General features: G+C 35.1%; 1 pseudogene; it reads right to left on the bottom strand.

Annotated features, from left to right (window-relative positions):
• Nucleotides 1-6,251: 6,251 nt before the first annotated feature.
• Nucleotides 6,252-18,784, bottom strand: LOC105034956 (uncharacterized; annotated as a pseudogene).
• Nucleotides 18,785-18,858: the final 74 nt, after the last annotated feature.

Below are 18,858 nucleotides of genomic sequence, written 5' to 3'. Positions count from 1 at the left end.
TATACCATAGTTAGTTAACTATGTACCATATTAATTTAACTGTGTACCGTATTTATTTAATTATGTACTATAGTAATTTAACTATATATCATATTTAGTTAACCATGTATTATGTTAATTTAACTATGTATATTATTAATTTAACTATGTACAATATTTATTAAATTGTGTATCATATTTAGTTAACTATGTACCATATTAGTTTAACTGTATATCATAGTTAGTTAACTATATACCATGTTAATTTAACTGTATACAGTATTCATTTAACTGTATACCATGTTAATTTAACAGTGTACAATATTCATTTAACTGTGTACAATAGTAAATTAACTGTGTACGATATTTATTTAATTTTATACCATAATTAATTAACTGTGTATCATATTAATTTAATTATGTACAGTATTTATTTAACTATATATAGTATTTATTTGACTATGTATATATTAATTTAACTATATACCATATTTAGTTAACTGTATACCATGTTAATTTAACGTATATATTATTTATTTAATTATGTATAATATTTATTTAGCTGTGTATCATATTTATTTAACTGTGTACTATATTTATTTAACTATATACCATAGTTAATTAACTGTGTGCCATGTTAATTTAACTGTGTATATTATTCATTTAACTGTGTGCAGTGTTTATTTAACTGTGTACCATATTCATTTAATTATATACCATATTTAGTTAACTATGTATCATGTTACTTTAACTGTGTATATTATTTATTTAACTATGTGCAGTGTTCATTTAACTGTGTACTATATTCATTTAATTGTGTACCATATTTAGTTAACTGTGTATTGTATTTATTTGACTGTGTACCATAGTTAGTTAACTGTATACTATGTTAATTTAATTGTGTACCAAGCTGATAATTCTCTATGCTTGAGCTTTTCAAAGATGCTAGCAGCATCCTCAATGCAGCCACATTTTGAGTACATGTCCACTAGAGCCGAATCAAGGATCAAGTCCACTTCCATACCCATCTATCCATGTAAGCATGGATCCACCTCCCTTGACTGAGAGCACCAAGTTGTGCAACCACTAAAAGAATGCTTACAAGCGTGATTTTATTTGGTGCCACACCTGCAATTTGCATCTCGAGGAAAAGGTCCAAGGCTTCCTTGAACCGGCCATTCTGTGTGTATCCCGAGATCATAGCTGTCTAAGTGATCACACTCCACTCTAGCCTCATCTGGTCAAAGATGCCCCGAGCAACTTCCACGCTACCATATCTCGAGTACTTGAATATCAATGAATTCTATGAAAACTGATTCCTCTTGAGCATTGCATCAAAGAGGTCCTGAGCAATCTTCTTCAGCCCATATCTCACATACCCATTAACCATAATGCTCCAAGAAACTATATCTCTTAGCCATTCCATCGAAAACCTTCCGCGCAGTCTCCAAATCGCTGTTGTTTATAAACCTGATGATCAAATGATTTTGAGAAACAACATCTGGACGTTGCATTCTACAAAACACTTTATGAGCATCATGGCAAGCAAGGCACTTTGCATACATTCGAATAAGAGATCTCTGAACAAAAACATCACAAAGGAGACCTCTTTTGACGGCCTGTGCGTGGAGCGATCAATCAGCTCGGGGATGGACCAGAACTCATCAACGAGGCAGCAGAGGCAGAGGCCAGGGAGGTTGACGAGGGCCTCCTAGGTAGAGATGGTAGAGCAGGCGAGAAGAGAGCCAAGCTTGAGGAAGGGGTGGAAGCAAGGTTGGGGGTCTGGAAGTAGCATACGGTGAGGGAGAGCAGCCTCCAACATAACGACACCTTGTGGAGAAGAACAAAGAAGAAGAACTAAGGTTAGGGATCAAGTTGAGAAGTCTTGTAGTGAGAGCAGCGGAGTCCATTTTCTCTTTTATGTAGAAGGAAAGGGAGGAACGAAGGAAAAAGAAAGGAAGATGAAAGTAAAGGGTAAGTTCGATATTTTTTAAAATAAGATGACGTCAAAAAGATGTTTTGTTACTGTAGTATAAAAGAATGGACGGGAGTTAAAAGTTTTGGTCAACAAAAATATTTTGTTAGAATGAAGTCAAAAAAGGGACCAGAAGTTAATTACCTATTATTTTTGTTCCTCGAATACATTTGAATAGGAATCTAGTTAATTTATGTCAATAAAGAATGCCAAGAAAGTGTTATGGTTCAGACACTGATGGCAAATTGGTCACCATCTGCACTTTTTTTAAGAGAGCAAAAAAAAAAAAACATTCAGGTGCACATTTTGTAGTCATACTACATAACCCTCGCGTCTTTTTAGAATGGAGATTAAGCTGCATCTCGTTTATCAGCTATACATTGGATGCGCAATTTTGTAGACTCCGTGCAAGCTGCCAACTAGCCGTTCTTTTTATCGTCTAATACATGTTATACAGCTCATATTGTATTATATTTTTATTTTTCAGACCAACTAGAGGAATGCTATAAATCATTCCAAAGAATGATAGAAGAACCATTCTGACATCCTAACTTAGCAACTTCCACGCTACCACATCTCGAGTACCCAAATATCAATGAATTCTATGAAAATGATTCCTCTTGGGCATTGCATCAAAGAGGTCCTGAGCAATCTCCTTCAGCCCATATCTCGCATACCCATCAACCATAATGCTCCAAAAAACCATATCTCTTATCCATTCCATCGAAAACCTTCCGCACAGTCTCCAAATCGCCGTTGTTTATAAACCTGATGATCAAATGATTCTGAGAAACAACATCTAGATGTTGCATTCTGCAAAACACTTTATGAGCATCATGGCAAGCAAGGCACTTTGCATACATTCGAACAAGAGATCTCTGAACAAAAACATTACAAAGGAGGCCTCTTTTGATGGCCTGTGCGTGGAGCGATCAATCAGCTTGGGAATGGACCAGAACTCATCAACGAGGCAGCAGAAGCAGAGGCCAGGGAGGTTGACGAAGGCCTCCTAGGTAGAGATGGTAGAGCAGGCGAGAAGAGAGCCAAGCTTGGGGAAGGGGTGGGAGCAAGGTGGAGGGTCTGGAAGTAGCATACGGTGAGGGAGAGCAGCCTCCAACATGGCCGACACCTTATGAAAAAGAACAAAGAAGAAGAACTAGGGTTAGAGATCAAGTTGAGAAGCTTTGTAGTGAGAGCAGCGGAGTCCATTTTCTCTTTTATGTTGAAGGAAAGGGAGGAACGAAGAAAAAAGAAAGGAAGATGAAAGTAAAGGGTAAGTTCGATATTTTTTAAAATAAGATGACGTCAAAAGGATATTTTTTACTGTAGTATAAACGAATGGACGGGAGTTAAAAATTTTGGTCAACAAAAATATTTTGTTAGAATGAAGTCAAAAAAGGGACCAGCAGTTAATTACCTATTATTTTTGTTCCTCGAATACATTTGAATAGGAATCTAGTTAATTTATGTCAATAAAGAATGCCAAGAAAGTGTTATAGTTCGGACACTGATGGTAAACTGGTCACCATCTGTACTTTTTTTAAGAGAGCAAAAAAAAAAAGTTCGGGTGCACATTTTGTAGCTCATACTACATAACCCTCGTGTCTTTTTAGAATGGAGATCAAGCTACATCTTGTTTATCAGCTATACATTGGATGCGCAATTTTGTAGACTCCGCGCAAGCTGCCAACTAGCCGTTCTTTTTATCGTCTAATACGTGTTATACAGCTCATATTGCATTATTTTTTTATTTTTCAGACCAACTAGAAGAACGCTATAAATCATTCCAAAGAATGATAGAAGAACCATTCCGACATCCTAACTTAGCAACTTCCACGCTACCACATCTCGAGTACCAAATATCAATGAATTCTATGAAAACTGATTCCTCTTGGGCATTGCATCAAAGAGGTCCTGAGCAATCTCCTTCAGCCCATATCTCGCATACCCATCAACCATAATGCTCCAAGAAACTATATCTCTTAGCCATTCCATCGAAAACCTTCCGCACAGTCTCCAAATCGCCGTTGTTTATAAACCTGATGGTCAAATGATTCTGAGAAACAACATCTGGATGTTGCATTCTGCAAAACACTTTATGAGCATCATGGCAAGCAAGGCACTTTGCATACATTCGAATAAAAGATCTCTGAACAAAAACATTACAAAGGAGGCTTCTTTTGACGGCCTGTGCGTGGAGCGATCAATCAGCTCGGGGATGGACCAGAACTCATCAACGAGGCAGCAGAGGCAGAGGCCAGGGAGGTTGACGAGGCCTCCTAGGTAGAGATGGTAGAGCAGGCGAGAAGAGAGCCAAGCTTGGGGAAGGGGTGGGAGCAAGGTTGAGGGTCTGGAAGTAGCATACGGTGAGGGAGAGCAGCCTCCAACATGGCCGACACCTTATGGAGAAGAACAAAGAAGAAGAACTAGGGTTAGAGATCAAGTTGAGAAGCCTTGTAGTGAGAGCAGCGGAGTCCATTTTCTCTTTTATGTTGAAGGAAAGGGAGGAACGAAGAAAAAAGAGAAAGGAAGATGAAAGTAAAGGGTAAGTTCGATATTTTTTAAAATAAGATGACGTCAAAAGGATGTTTTGTTACTGTAGTATAAAAGAATGGACGGGAGTTAAAAGTTTTGGTCAACAAAAATATTTTGTTAGAATGAAGTCAAAAAAGGGACCAGCAGTTAATTACCTATTATTTTTGTTCCTTGAATACATTTGAATAGGAATCTAGTTAATTTATGTCAATAAAGAATGCTAAGAAAGTGTTATAGTTCGGACACTGATGGTAAATTGGTCACCATCTGCACTTTTTTTAAGAGAGCAAAAAAAAAAAAAAACATTCGGGTGCACATTTTGTAGCTCATACTACATAACCCTCGCGTCTTTTTGGAATGGAGATCAAGCTACATCTCGTTTATCAGCTATACATTGGATGCGCAATTTTGTAGACTCCGCGCAAGCTGCCAACTAGCCGTTCTTTTTATCGTCTAATATGTGTTATACAGCCCATATTGCATTATGTTTTTTTTTTTTCAAACCAACTAGAGGAACGCTATAAATCATTCCAAAGAATGATAGAAGAACCATTCCGACATCCTAACTCAGCAACGTCATAGTAACTAAAATGGAGTCTTGTTCCAAGAATGTCAACTTGAAAGAAGACAATCAAAGGGACGACAATCCATAATTATGATACATTCAAAGGAAAATGACTGAATGCCAGTTTAATAGAGAGCGAATCTCCTGTTCAGTTGGAATCCTAGGGAGACAAACAGGAAAGAACTACAAAGCGAACGGATGAGAGGAAATTCTTAATGGAGAGCACAAGAAGACCAATCCACCAACCCACTGCTAGTTAACACTGGTGAATTGGAATGGAGTACAAAACCACAAGATGGACTGGTTTTCAAATCTCAAGGTCGAAAGATGAATACAGAAAAGAGACAAACTACTCTCGGAAAAGAGATTACGAGATGCTTGTCAAAGCCCACAGCTATAATGCTTAACTGAAGCTTAATGCCTGCGAGTCTCGTTCTTGGCGTGGCGAGAGCTGAAGCTTTCCGTCGTGGCCTTGCTCATTCTATTTGTAATGAGAGTGGGAGAAAACTTTGGGTTGGTTACCGAATAATGAGAACCAAAACCCCTAAACTGATTCGAGAAGCCTCACAAATAAATGTAGGGTCATGCTGAACCGGCATATCTCCAAAGCCTCAAAGAAGAACTCTCGTAAAGGAGAAAAGACTAAAGATCCACACAGCCATTCACTATAAAACCCAATAGAATCAATTATACCTTTGTTAAACAAAAATACTGCAATTTTATAGTTCTCCGTCAATTTCAGTCATTAGTTAAGAACCATCAGATACCAAAATACCAGACTTCCAAAAGACATTGGACAGAAACGGCACTCCGAGAATTACGCTAACAAAATGCTGCATGAATCTGATCTAAGAGTTGACACTTTGCAAATGGTGGAACCCCCAGGTCAAATCTTTTGATAGAACTCTGCTACATGATCTGAAGCCACAATCCAAACTCTGACACAATAAAACTTCAGAAGGCGATGCCCATGTGGGGATATCGTTAGCTAATCAGCCAAAACAACTAACAGCTACAATGCATGCAATAAATATGGGGCCCCTAGAAAAAAATAAAAATAAAAAGATGAATAAACTGAACATGGGTTCACTACATAATATCTCCAAGAGGGAGAACCGAATCAAGCTCTTCGAGGACTGGACCACATTTTGCATTAACAACAGCAAAAGATACGACCTTTATCCATTGCATAAAGAATCAATAGGTTGCCAAAGTAAGCTTGACAATATAGATCACATTTAGGTCAGTAAACTGGACAGGGCAAAAAGTGCAAACAAATAAATTGATACAGAACATACGTGAGCACTAACTATCTTATATAACCACATATATACATAGGTTATTTTGACCAGGCCACCAAAATTTTGACCCGGAATAAAAAAATGGTTATCTGAAAATTACATAAGAAACCGCAATTGTATTACCAACGACTGAAGTTCTGTTTCATCTCCATTGGCATCATCTATTTGACTGCCTAGCTTGACTATGTCTTCAACAAGAATTTTCCCTTCTGTCAAAATAAAAATTAGAAGAGGAAAATATGATCAATGTGCTATTATGATAAATTCAGAAGCTAGACAAGCGAAACCAATTTAAATGGAACTGTGAAAAAATTTGCCAAGTATTCAGCAATCAACCTCTATCCCTAGAAATGTTGCTGATGAGTTCCTGGACATCCGCCTTGTCTAAGGTGTCTTTTAAGTACATGGCTGCAGCTGCAACCTCTTCTGGTGTCACTTTGCCATCATGATCACTAAAATATAAGCAACAGAGTACTTCATAGAGTGAGAAATTTCAAATACGGAAAAAAAGAAATCATCAGTTACATTCCAAACCTGGGAAGCCAAAAGGATATCAATTCAACCAACAAAATATGAAGAAAAACCAAAGAGGCAAAATTAAAAAGTGTCTTGGTCTACAGCCATGTATGGTCTGAAGTAGCATAGAGTGTCTGAGGGAAAAAGCGAATCTGCATAAAATATTCATGATATAACACCAAAAACAACAAATATAGTTGTTTTAAATTCGAATAAAGTTTTAGTAGATAGGCCGACTAAGTTGTGGAACAACTGAATAGCAGGACACAAGATAATAAAGGATTTATAGAAGCTCACTGGGACAAGAGATGGCCACATAGGTGTGAATGATGGGGTAGTAATGGCAATAGGGACCGTAGTTGCAATGTTGTAAATATTACATGCCACTCAGATCTGCTTAAAAAAAATGGAAGGGACAAGCCTATTTTTCCATCTTAAAACCCACAACGCATGCAAAAAAGGAAAAACAAAAAGCAAAGAATAATTACCTGTCAAGTAGCTGCCAGCAGTTACCAATTATAGCATCTACATCATCAATCTCCTTTTCAAGTTCTTGGAGCATTGCATCAACCTGGAGTGCAGAAAAATGGCATTATATAATCCCCTATCCCCCAAAAGAAGTATCGAAGGAAGAAATATCCAGATAAGAAAATACTAGAACCTTGATATCCTAAGAACATATCATGCAAGTATGCAACTAGTTTCTTAATTGCCTCCATAAAACAAAATGGTACAAACGAATTCTCCCAAGAAACTTTATAACTGATACTGTTACATCCACCTTAAGAAGTTCAAAGAAGCAGTTATTAATTCGTTAGTGACAATAATACAGATTCCAACCAGGTTCTAGAAAATAAGAAAAACATACTGAAAACAAGGGATTTGTAATTGGTATTGCACTGCATTCAATTCTATAAATGAAAGGAAGAAAAAGAAATTCATGCATGAACATTAACAATAAAGATGATTGGTGCAAGGCTAACATGGTGCACATTTGCACATACTCAGTATATGGAAGGGTTGTGATAGGAAAAAAGAAAAGCATGCGGAGAAAATGTCAATACCATTTAGTTAAATATGTTTCCAACTATGAGAAGAGTGAAGAAGAGATAAGCTGTGCAAGTGAAAAGAAATCTTACCTTGTTTATAAGTGCTGATGAGACCTTATCTTCTGCAGCTGCTTCAGCATCATGGTCAGTATTCTCCCTGACTGCACTATATGCTTTCTTAGCTGCTTCTCATTCAAGACCCTCGAGCATGGTGTTGTACAGTTCTATCTGCAGTATGAAATGTAGAATACAAGTTTTATTCCCAGAGATAAGAGAAGGCTTCCGGTCATAAGTGCATATGGTCTACCTTGACAATATAAAGTGAGCCATTCAAGCCTAGATGCAAAAAGTAGCAATATTCATACCTAAAAGATGAAATATACCTCTTTGTTAACAAGACTCAAGAACTCTTGACGCTCCCTGCTGACAGACTGCAAGGTTAACGGAAAAGCAATATATGAGTTTTGGAAGCAGTTGTAAAATCATTGTAAATGCTAGGGACAGCTAAAAGTTGATGAAAGGATATTCATATCAGTCCTTACTGATGCTGAAGCTAGAACAGCTAATGCACGGCTGATTTTACAGAGGTCTTCTCTTTTTTCCCACGCTTTCATTCTTGCCAGCTCCTCTACTTCCTTTGCGGTAGGAATTGTTAACTCCTTCAAAGCCACATCCTCATCATTCCTCAAAGATTCCATCCTAGCTTTCTCCTCTTTCTTTTGATCCCTTTCTTTCTCCTACATAAGCACCAAAAAAACAAAGATTTGCAGAATGCACAATGAGATGCAAAGGATTGCAAAGTTGAGTAAAATAAAATTTTTAAAAGAGGATCATGATAGCAGCCAACATATTTTACTTATGTGCTCATTAAGAAGGAAAAAAATAATGTCTGACAAATTAGCAGCTACTGCAAAAAAGGATCGAAAGAATTCTGCTGTAGAAGGCATGATGATAATCCTTGCTTTTGAATAGCTGACGAGCAATTAAATGCAAATAATTGAACAATATCAAATCACATGCAAACAGTTTTCGAGTTTGATACATGAAAGATATATACATGCCATGATGCCAATGAAATCACATCATCTATCATTTGCGCCACAGTGAATTTGAATTCATAACATGATGGCTTTGATATTCCATTTCCTCTTTTTTTTTGTTGGGCGACCTCAGAAGGAAATGAAATAGAACTATGCATACAAACCAAAACTATTAATAGCAATCTGACCTAATAATCTGGAGCTGGATACACTCACTCATACAGGAAAATGCCACGGTTATGAAACAGTTTTGCCAGAAAACAATCAAATGTAGGAAACCACATGCTAATGGTTGAACATACCAATAATAAAAAAGATGGAAAATTGAACTCAGAAGCAGAACTATGCATTTAAAAAAAACATATGTGCAGGACTAGTCATTGAGCATGAGAACATCTCGTGACACTACAAAGATAATAAGAGCTAAATAGAATATGACAACTACAGCTGTACACATATATAGATGGCTGATAGATACATGGCAATGCTTCAAGACTTTAGGACATGAAGAAAGGAACCCTTTTACAGGGCAGGCTGGTGGGTGGTGCTCCTCATGATTTCATATACCACTGAAGTTTAGACTTTAAGTCTTTGAGACTAATAATGTTTTGCATTAGAATCATTCAATTCTTTGCTAACATGTATGATCATCTAGTCTTCCAATGTCTTGATTTATGTTGTCTGCTTCTACATAATGGAAATCATTTAGCAGTTGCAAAAAATAGTAGAGTGCAAGATTATACAGATCTACTCACAATTAATTCTGCAGGAAACTTTATCATTCTATGCATAGAAACATGCTTTAACAATTGCACTCATACAACATTGGCTTGCTAATGATAAAGGACAAATTCCAATTAGCCCAGAAGTCCAGTAGAACCAGTAGCAAACAATTTAACATAATTAACTAGACCAATAGATATGAACCAAGGCTAGAGCCAAAAAAATGGAGCATATTACAAGAAGGCTTGGCTCAAGGATTAAGCACATTAGTAGTGCTGGAAAAGGATTTAGCAAATCATCAAGACCATTGGTTAACCTGATGTCAATCCCTAACAAATTCTTAAATTTTAACAAGGAAACATGAGCAGGAGAGGGCCTCACAATTAATCCCTTGGTTTTACATTTCAAGCTTATGCAACTAGGAACAGCATTCTAAGATAAACTTGACAAGGGTCCAGAAGAGGACCACCCCCAAAAAAAAAAAAAGAAGAAGGGCACGGCATTGTTTATCTCTAAGGCAGAAATCATAAACCAAACAGCCAAGTGTGAAAACTAATCCATTGAATAAATTGTTTGAATACATTAATCTCCCAATACTGATACTAAACAAATAAGGTAATGATAAAGGAAGATGCATCAAGAAAATAAATATGATATTGTACCTTGATAAGTTCTTCTTGCATTTCAAGGTAATCCAATTTCCTCCTCCTCTCTGAAACAGCATCTTCAGATGGCAAACCAGTACCAACAGTATCCACAACCTCATCAGGTAGAGAAGATAGTGTAGCTGCAACCGCCTCCTCGGGTTTCATATTTCCAGAAACAGTGAAAGCTCTAAGAAATGACATCCAAATTAATCAGGAGGAAACAACATATATTTAAAAAAAAAAAAAAAACTGATGAAAAACTACCTAGAAAGTATCAGGAGAGAAGATGGCACTGAGCGGTTGAGAGACAAATCCAACCAGTCTCGAAGCTGGATAAAAACATTGAAAGAGTAAAACTATTAGCAGTTTTTCATTAGCAAATTTGACTAAAATAACAGAACTGTGAAATGTAATTTCCTAGGTGAGGACGTCAAATCAGACTCAGCAAAGTTTTAGTAAAATGCTGAAATTTGGAAAACTTTAAGATCCGTACAGTAGACTCTAGAAATGCTATTAAGTATAAAGAAAATAATTGCAGTAAGGAAATGGTTAGCTGATCAGAATCTGATACATAAGCGATAAGAATGTAGAAGAGCAAATTGATATGTAAACAGATAAAACAGAACAATGATTAATAACTAAGTATTTTCCACATCTGCACTTTATTTCCAATGGTGCATGCAATAGAAAAATAAGCAAAGAATTTCCTTAGTACAGGCATAAGAAAACTTTAAGAGACTTGTTTTTAATTGGGTCTATCATTTACAAAATCCAATAACATTATAAAGATGATTGTAAACCTATTGGCACATCTCATCGGTTGAAAGCAAGCCGAGGTGTCCTCGGTCCCTACATGCTTGCCTAAGTTCACATTCTAAAAGAGATTCTACACCCTCTGCCTGAATCAATATATCATCATTTTTTGTCCTGTCCAAACAATGGGAAAAAATCATTGCTTCTTTGATGCTAAACCATGGTAATGCCAACAAACTTTAAAAATCAAAAGACTGAATTCTAGACAAAGAGAGTTGAAATTAATTAAAAGAAGCAGTGAAAAGGAACAAAAGGCAAAATGTGGATCATTATCAAATTCAGATTTTATATATATATATATAAAGCCCGGACAAATTCTTCCATGCAAAAGGGGGGTGGTCTGCAAACTATGCCACTTTAACACCATACTATGGCAGTAAATGTGCAGGCTTCCCTAGATAATCTTATACCTAAATCATCACAGAAATTCTGAATTTTCAAAGAGCTCGGTTGCTTCTCAGGCAAGCCTTCGGTTTAACTCATTTCAATCTTCTGAAGTATGTGTTATCTTCCGAGGTCCTTCAAGCTGCAGAATCTGCCAATTCTGGTTAGTTGCTTCTCAAGAGGAAATAGGTTAAGGGCAAGTATGTGTTATCGTCAAAGGTCCCCCCGCTCCCTGCCTTAAGGCACATGCATAAAATAGCTTTTTTCTTTCCAGCTTCGAAAAATCCTAAATTGAAAGTAAATGTCTTTCATCATCTCCTCTCACACACACTCTCTCTCTCTTGTGCATGTGTGGGTGCTTGCATGGTGGTCATCGTGGTGGTTTGGAGGTGGGGATAGGGTGGTTCCGAGATTGTAAATCATGTAGTTACAATCTTCAAAAGCAGCCACTCTTATTACCTCTCTCTTCTTAACTAGAAACAAACCCAAGCCCTATTACAATGAAATGGCTCTTCAAAGAAAATATCCAAATAGTTCTAGCAGAAGCCAATCAGCGAACAGGGACATCCTCCAAAGGGGAGGAAGAGAGAGAAGGGGGGGGGGGGGTGAGGAATCCTTTCTCTTTTCTAAACCTAACATCACTGATACTCCAAATCCCAGCTGTTTTCATTTGGATATTTTAAATTTCTTATGCCATTTAGTTCTATCAAAATTCAAGTCTGTCACAAGATCATAACACTTTGCACCACCTGATTTCCTCATAGTAAACCCATCGTCCTAATTTTACCACCTAGCACCGTCATATTAACTAGCAAGATTCACCATTCTGGTACATACCGCACCATACCAGGTATACCATACTAAACCGATACCGAACAAAGACTTGGTGCACTGAATCAATCCACGTATCGGACATACTAACATTGTGTCAGCATGGTACCAGTACAGGTCTGGTACTGAGATTGTGAACATTGACTAAATGTGGCAAAAATACCAAAACATGACATCCTTAGAAGTAGGTGTATATCTTCAATAAATGAATCACGTAAGCAATATGTTTAGTTATTACCATGTAAGCATTAAATCAACATACACAATATAACATGGAGATCATCATCACTAGGCACAATCATCTAAATATATTTATTGAGAAAATTGCAATAAACAATTCCAAACTTAACAAACTTTTGCAAAAAAGAGGTCACATTCATATGTTACAATGAATCACAAGTAATATTTATTCTAAAAAAAGCCTACAATAAACAATTCGGAGCTTGACAAACTTGTGTAAAAAAGGTTGCACTCATGTCATAACAAAATCATGAGCAATCTTGTGTCTGCTTAAGAAACACAAACAAACATCACAACATATAATAACTTGGAGAGCTTAGTAACATTGATTTCTATAATATTGTGTTTATAAGAGACTAACGGGCCTTAAGGCCTGCAGTTTCTCCACAAGTATCTATTATAATATTTTCCTCAAACTCCCTTCCAGACCTCCAAAGAATAATATTCAATATCAATCTCCCAATTTTTGCACATTATTTCACATCATGAAATATATCTTCCATAACAAATTTCAAATAAGAAGACAATGTGGTAGAGAAAAGTGGATAATACGACATATTTTATCAAAAGCAATGGCAATTAACTATGCAAACAACATTGGCAACATAACTTCAGATTGCACCATTGATGAAGCTAAAGATTTATATACCTGTACTTAATCAATTTAAGTATAATTAACTTTTTCTATCCTTACCTAATCTTACCACACCATATTCAAGTATAATGTCACAATGGATTTTTTAACTAGAAGTATCTCCTTTATCACAGAGTGAAAGGTTGAGAAAGTACTTTTGGTATGACAAAATGACAATAAAGGACATTGCATAGTATTGTCTTGTGTAATAATATAATATTACATATTATTACATATTAAAATATTATTATAAAGTATAAAATTATTATAATATAATATAATATGATAAATATTATAATGTAATTGTAATATTGTAGTATTGTCTAGTATAATAATGTAATATTACGTATTAAAATATTATTACAAAGTATGATATTGTTATAATGTAATATAATGTGATAAATACTATAATGTAATATATTATTGTATAGTATAGCATAATAGTACAATATAATATGACATAATAAGATATATAATATAATATTATATAATATACTATAGTATAATAATAGTAACATACTATTACATAGTATAATATTATTATAATGTGATATAATGTATATATTATAATGTTATATAGTATTGTAATGTAACAATATGATATGATGTAACAAAATATAACATAACATAATATAATATAATATAATATAATTACAAGATAATGTAATATAATATAATATTGCATAGTATAATAATATAATGTAACATGACATGATATAATATAATATAATACAGTAATGTATTATTATATTATTATAATATAATGTCATTATGTTGCTACGAAATTTTCATTAAAAAACAAAAACAACTTCCAAACATCAGTCAAGTAGGGCTCTTGAGAAAATCTCCAAAATAGAACTTTCCCAAGTAGAACTTTCCAGCTTTTTAGAAATCTGAAAGCACTTCTTAATATTTTACCAAACACTTCCATATCTCCTGAAAGTGCTTTTCACTCTCCAGAAAGCACTTTCTGGCCTTCCAAAAGCTCTCCCAAACAAGGTTGTACTCCTTAGATGACTAGCATCTTTACCTAAAGTTTTAATATTATATTTTTTATTATATTTGTGTAATATATATATATATTATATATATATATATATATATATATATATATATATATATATATATGCCAACTGTACATATATGTGCTATAGAAGTATTGCCTCAGGCTAGGTTGGGCTATCAAGCTCATAAATCATTGGCCCAAGCCTAGCCTAATTTTAGTTGGGCCAAAACTTTGTGACTCGAGTTCAACCCATACCATAAAAATATTGGCCCAACCTTCTTATGATGTATGCTGGTCGGGCAAGCCATGGGCTGACCCTGCTCAGTGTGCACTCCTAAGTGAGGTGGTACCCAATGTTTATGGAAACCCATATAGCATATACCAACAATACAAAAAAAGATGTCCCCAGGCCATTGTGTAAGACAACCAATATCCATCATCTCCCACTGATTAGCCACTAAATTTGATAATAAAAGTTAGGATGATGCATTTTCTTTGAACTTTAAAAACATATAACCTACCAAAATAATTTTCTTCGAAGCATAAACCGCAAATAATTATCTGTTCCATATGGTGGGATTCCCATATACTTACACATATTAACCAATCTTGGCCTGCACACATTTAAAAAAAAAAAAAAAAATCAGTGATGCAATAACACAAGATAAGCATATGAAATGTATACTTACACATAGTTAGCATCATAACCGTGACCGGCTGATATTGTCCAGAGTCAGCTCGTCATTAAACAACTTTGCAAAACTTAAAATTTCATCATTGGAAACCCATGCACCAGTTCTAGCCTAACAAGAATTTAGTTCAAATGCTCATGACGCTAAAAAAGCAAACAGAAGAAGTGAAATAGCACATTGATAATAGTGCAAAAGAGTAATGTAGTCAAGAAAAATATTACCTTGTTCAAGAATTCATCAAGATCCTCTGCAGTCTGTTTAATTTCTCCATTTCGTGAGTCTTTGACTTCTTTTGCCGTTTCTTTCACTGTATCCTGTAAAAACTTTGCATACTCCATTCTTGCTTTGAGATGCCTTTTTAAAAGCTTCCTACAGGTTATTTGTCACGAGACAGTAGTGAGGTTGAATGTTCTCCTTGGGAAGGATAACAACAGAATATATCAAATTACAGGTTGCCATACACTTCATAAATGGAAAAAAAAAAGGTTAACAAGAATTTGCTCATAAGCTTTTATGAACACACCTAGCGAGATGACAATCCAACTTATCACAATAAATACTGCAGATCTCTTTAACTGTGCACAGTTTCAGTTTCCACAAATCAAAAATTTGAAAAATTGACCTTTGGGGATTGGCAGAAACAAGAACCTCTACGTATCAAAGTTCAACATGTAGATAACAAAGTTGACTCTGTCCAATCTTTCTCTCTCTCAAGAAAAAATAGAGATAACAAAGTGAATTTCCTGACCACAGTGGAAACCTTTGAAAGCATACCTGTTCTTTCATCTTGTCCTGAAAAGTAGATAGCAACATGTTGGGAAATAATTTCAGGAAAACTGACAGCAAGAACTCCATAAATGGAACTATAATAAAAACTGCAAAAGGAACCAGCCAGAAGATATCGGCTGTGGTGCTAGTTAGCTGCTGCTGTTCTCTTCTTGAGAGGTTCTTTCCACCAGCAAGCTTCAAAAGTAAGCTCGAGGAAATTCTTATATCTGCCCAAAGTAGTTTCAAACCCAGCCAGTAATGCTGCAGAACAGACACAAATTCATCCTTCCAATGGTGGAACTTTACGGCCCAGTCCGACCTTGAAAAAAGAAAAAAGGTAAAAAAATCAAGAAATTATGATTGTAGAACTTCAGAATGGACTCAAATGCAGAAGACAATAGGCAAAAGGATAGAGTTAAAACCTGCTCATAGAAGCAACAGCTCCCAAAGAAGGACCAACCCCAAGAAGTTTGGCCCAGAACTTCTTTATGATAGATTTTACAATCCTCTAGGATTCCTCCAACTTCTTAGCTTTCACTTTAGCTTTTGCCGTGCTAAGGCCCTGTTAGGCTAAGCTTTTAGTGTGCCAAAAAGCACTTTCTGACTCTCAGAAAATATTTTAGGACTCTCATAAAGCACTTTAGGATGATACAGTGATGTTTGGTAAAAAATCAAAAAGCTATTTTGGCTTTGCCAAAAAGCTGAAAAGGTTTACTTGAGGAAAGCTGTATTTTGAAGCTTTTTCCAAAAATGCTTTCTGACTAATATCAGGAAGCTGTTTTAATTTAAATAATTTTTTTTTAATGACAGAAATACCCACTAACAAATCTCATAATTATATCATATTATATTATTATATTATAAATATAAATAATATAATAATAAATTAATATTACGATATATTATAAATATATAATATAATTTATTATAGTATTATTATATTATTAAAATATAATTTGATATAATAATATTTATTATAATATAATATTATTATATTACAATAATATAATATGATCTGTTATATTATAATTTATTATTAGATTAGATTATAATCCATTATAATATATTACATTATGTATTACATCATAATTATAATAATATTATATTATAGTATATATTATATTATATGATATGATAATAATATGATACAATAAAATAATATTTTAAAACATAATACTATTTATGTTATAGACATATAATATAATCTATTATAATATTATTACATTATAATAATACAATATAACATAATAATATTTTAATAATAATATAATTATATTATATTATACTAATATAATATATTATATTAAATTATAATCTATTATTACATTAGATTATAACTAATATAATTTATATTACATTATAAATTATATTATAATTATAATAATATTATATTATATTATAATATTATGTTATATTATATGATAATAATATGATATAGTATAATAATATTTTAATATATTATATTATATTATTCTCTATTATACAATACTATGCAATGTCTTTTATTGTCATTTTATCAGACCAAAAGTACTTTTTTATTTTATTTACCAAACATATGTTAAACTTCCAAAGTACTTTGTAAATGTGGTTACCAAACAACAAATAGTTTTTTTGTAAAAACTCTACTTCCACAAGTTTTACTTCTTAAAAGCTCTACTTTCAAAAGCTCCAAAAGCTCTACTGCCAACAGCAATCCCAAACAGGACCTAAGACCTTCAACTGCCTGATCACATTCCTCGGCTGATACAGCCTTCCTGTGCTTTTGTTCCTGATCTTCATCATCCTCATCTCCATCACCTATATCAGGTTGCCTAGCTGCGGCAGTACTCGCAGTGCGAACTGATGGTGTCAACCCTCTCAACCCCACAGGGAGAACAATCTCTGTTCTCCCATATCCACAACTAAAAACAGAGATCCGACAAGAAGCATGCTTACGGAACAGACTTGCCAATAAACCCATGAGATCCTGTTGGGCAAGAAATACTGCCTCACGCTAATTTCTGGACTCAGAATCTACAGAACCGTGCTCAGGAACCCGGCACAGAAACTCAGCATCTGCATTATAATCTAATCTACCAGGTCCAAAACTCGAACAACTAAAACATAAATGGCCAGGAACATTAAAGTGCTGAGAAAGGTGTCTTCTTGCCCTGAGAATTGCTCTTGAAGCCATTCTTGATACCCTTCCCATTCCCGAAATGGAAGACTATGTTAAGACTACGATCATCACTCTCCAAGCACCTCCCTGAACCAACCTACTTCTTGCAAGAACAATAACAAACAATAACCGACAAGAAGCATACGAAAACATTGTGGATGTCAATCAATAATATATGGTTATCATCAAAATTCTCTATTCTCCACAAACAGCTCTCACGTACCATAAAAAGTGACAACTCTTCCCAATACACGGACGTATACCCCGAAATTAAATCATCTATTTGAAAAATTAAGCAGTCATTTATGTTATGAATTAGTTACACGTAACGTTATTCTTACAACAAGCAGTTAGAAATTTAAAATCAAATATGCATGTTATTCAAAAGCACACAAAGATTGAAAAGTATGGAGAAAGAAGAGAGAATTATCAACTGCATCGAACTGGCTAATCTTACGAATTGACAAATAGAAGGAAAAAAAAAGGTCAAAACGAAAACAAAATTGTCACTTAGCTTACACAGTAGCTATTAGATAATGCAACAAATATCAAAATCAGAGTTCCACGGAGCACCTACTGATAACTTCTAGGGTTTCCAAACCTCTAAACCATCACCATGTCATAACCAAACCAAAGCCGAGGACAAGTATCAAACAAGTCGAAGCAAAGCTACGATCAAACAAGAAGCGTGCAAGCAAACCTCACCATCGGAGAGCTTTGCTGTCTTCCAATAATTCCGCCAGACAAGGGTTTCAATCCGGCAATCAAATCGTCCATGACGAATAACGCGAACCGGGCAATGAATTCGAAGAAGAGAAGGGAGGGAGAGGAGGGAAGTGGCGGTAGAGGGTTTAGGGTTTTAGGAGGTGTGGAGGAAAGAAGAGAGAAAGAAGCAGTCGTCTGGTCCATCTACTTATATTTTGACGAAGCGGAGGCGACGGAGAGGGAGGGGTGCTCGGAAACGGGAAGGCGGGAAGGCGAAGAAAGGTTGGGCTTGTGGGC

This window comes from Elaeis guineensis, chromosome 1 (assembly GCF_000442705.2).
Source record: "Elaeis guineensis isolate ETL-2024a chromosome 1, EG11, whole genome shotgun sequence".
Taxonomy (NCBI): domain Eukaryota; kingdom Viridiplantae; phylum Streptophyta; class Magnoliopsida; order Arecales; family Arecaceae; genus Elaeis; species Elaeis guineensis.
Note: the sequence above shows the minus strand (reverse complement) of the source record. Positions and strands in the feature narration are given on the sequence as shown.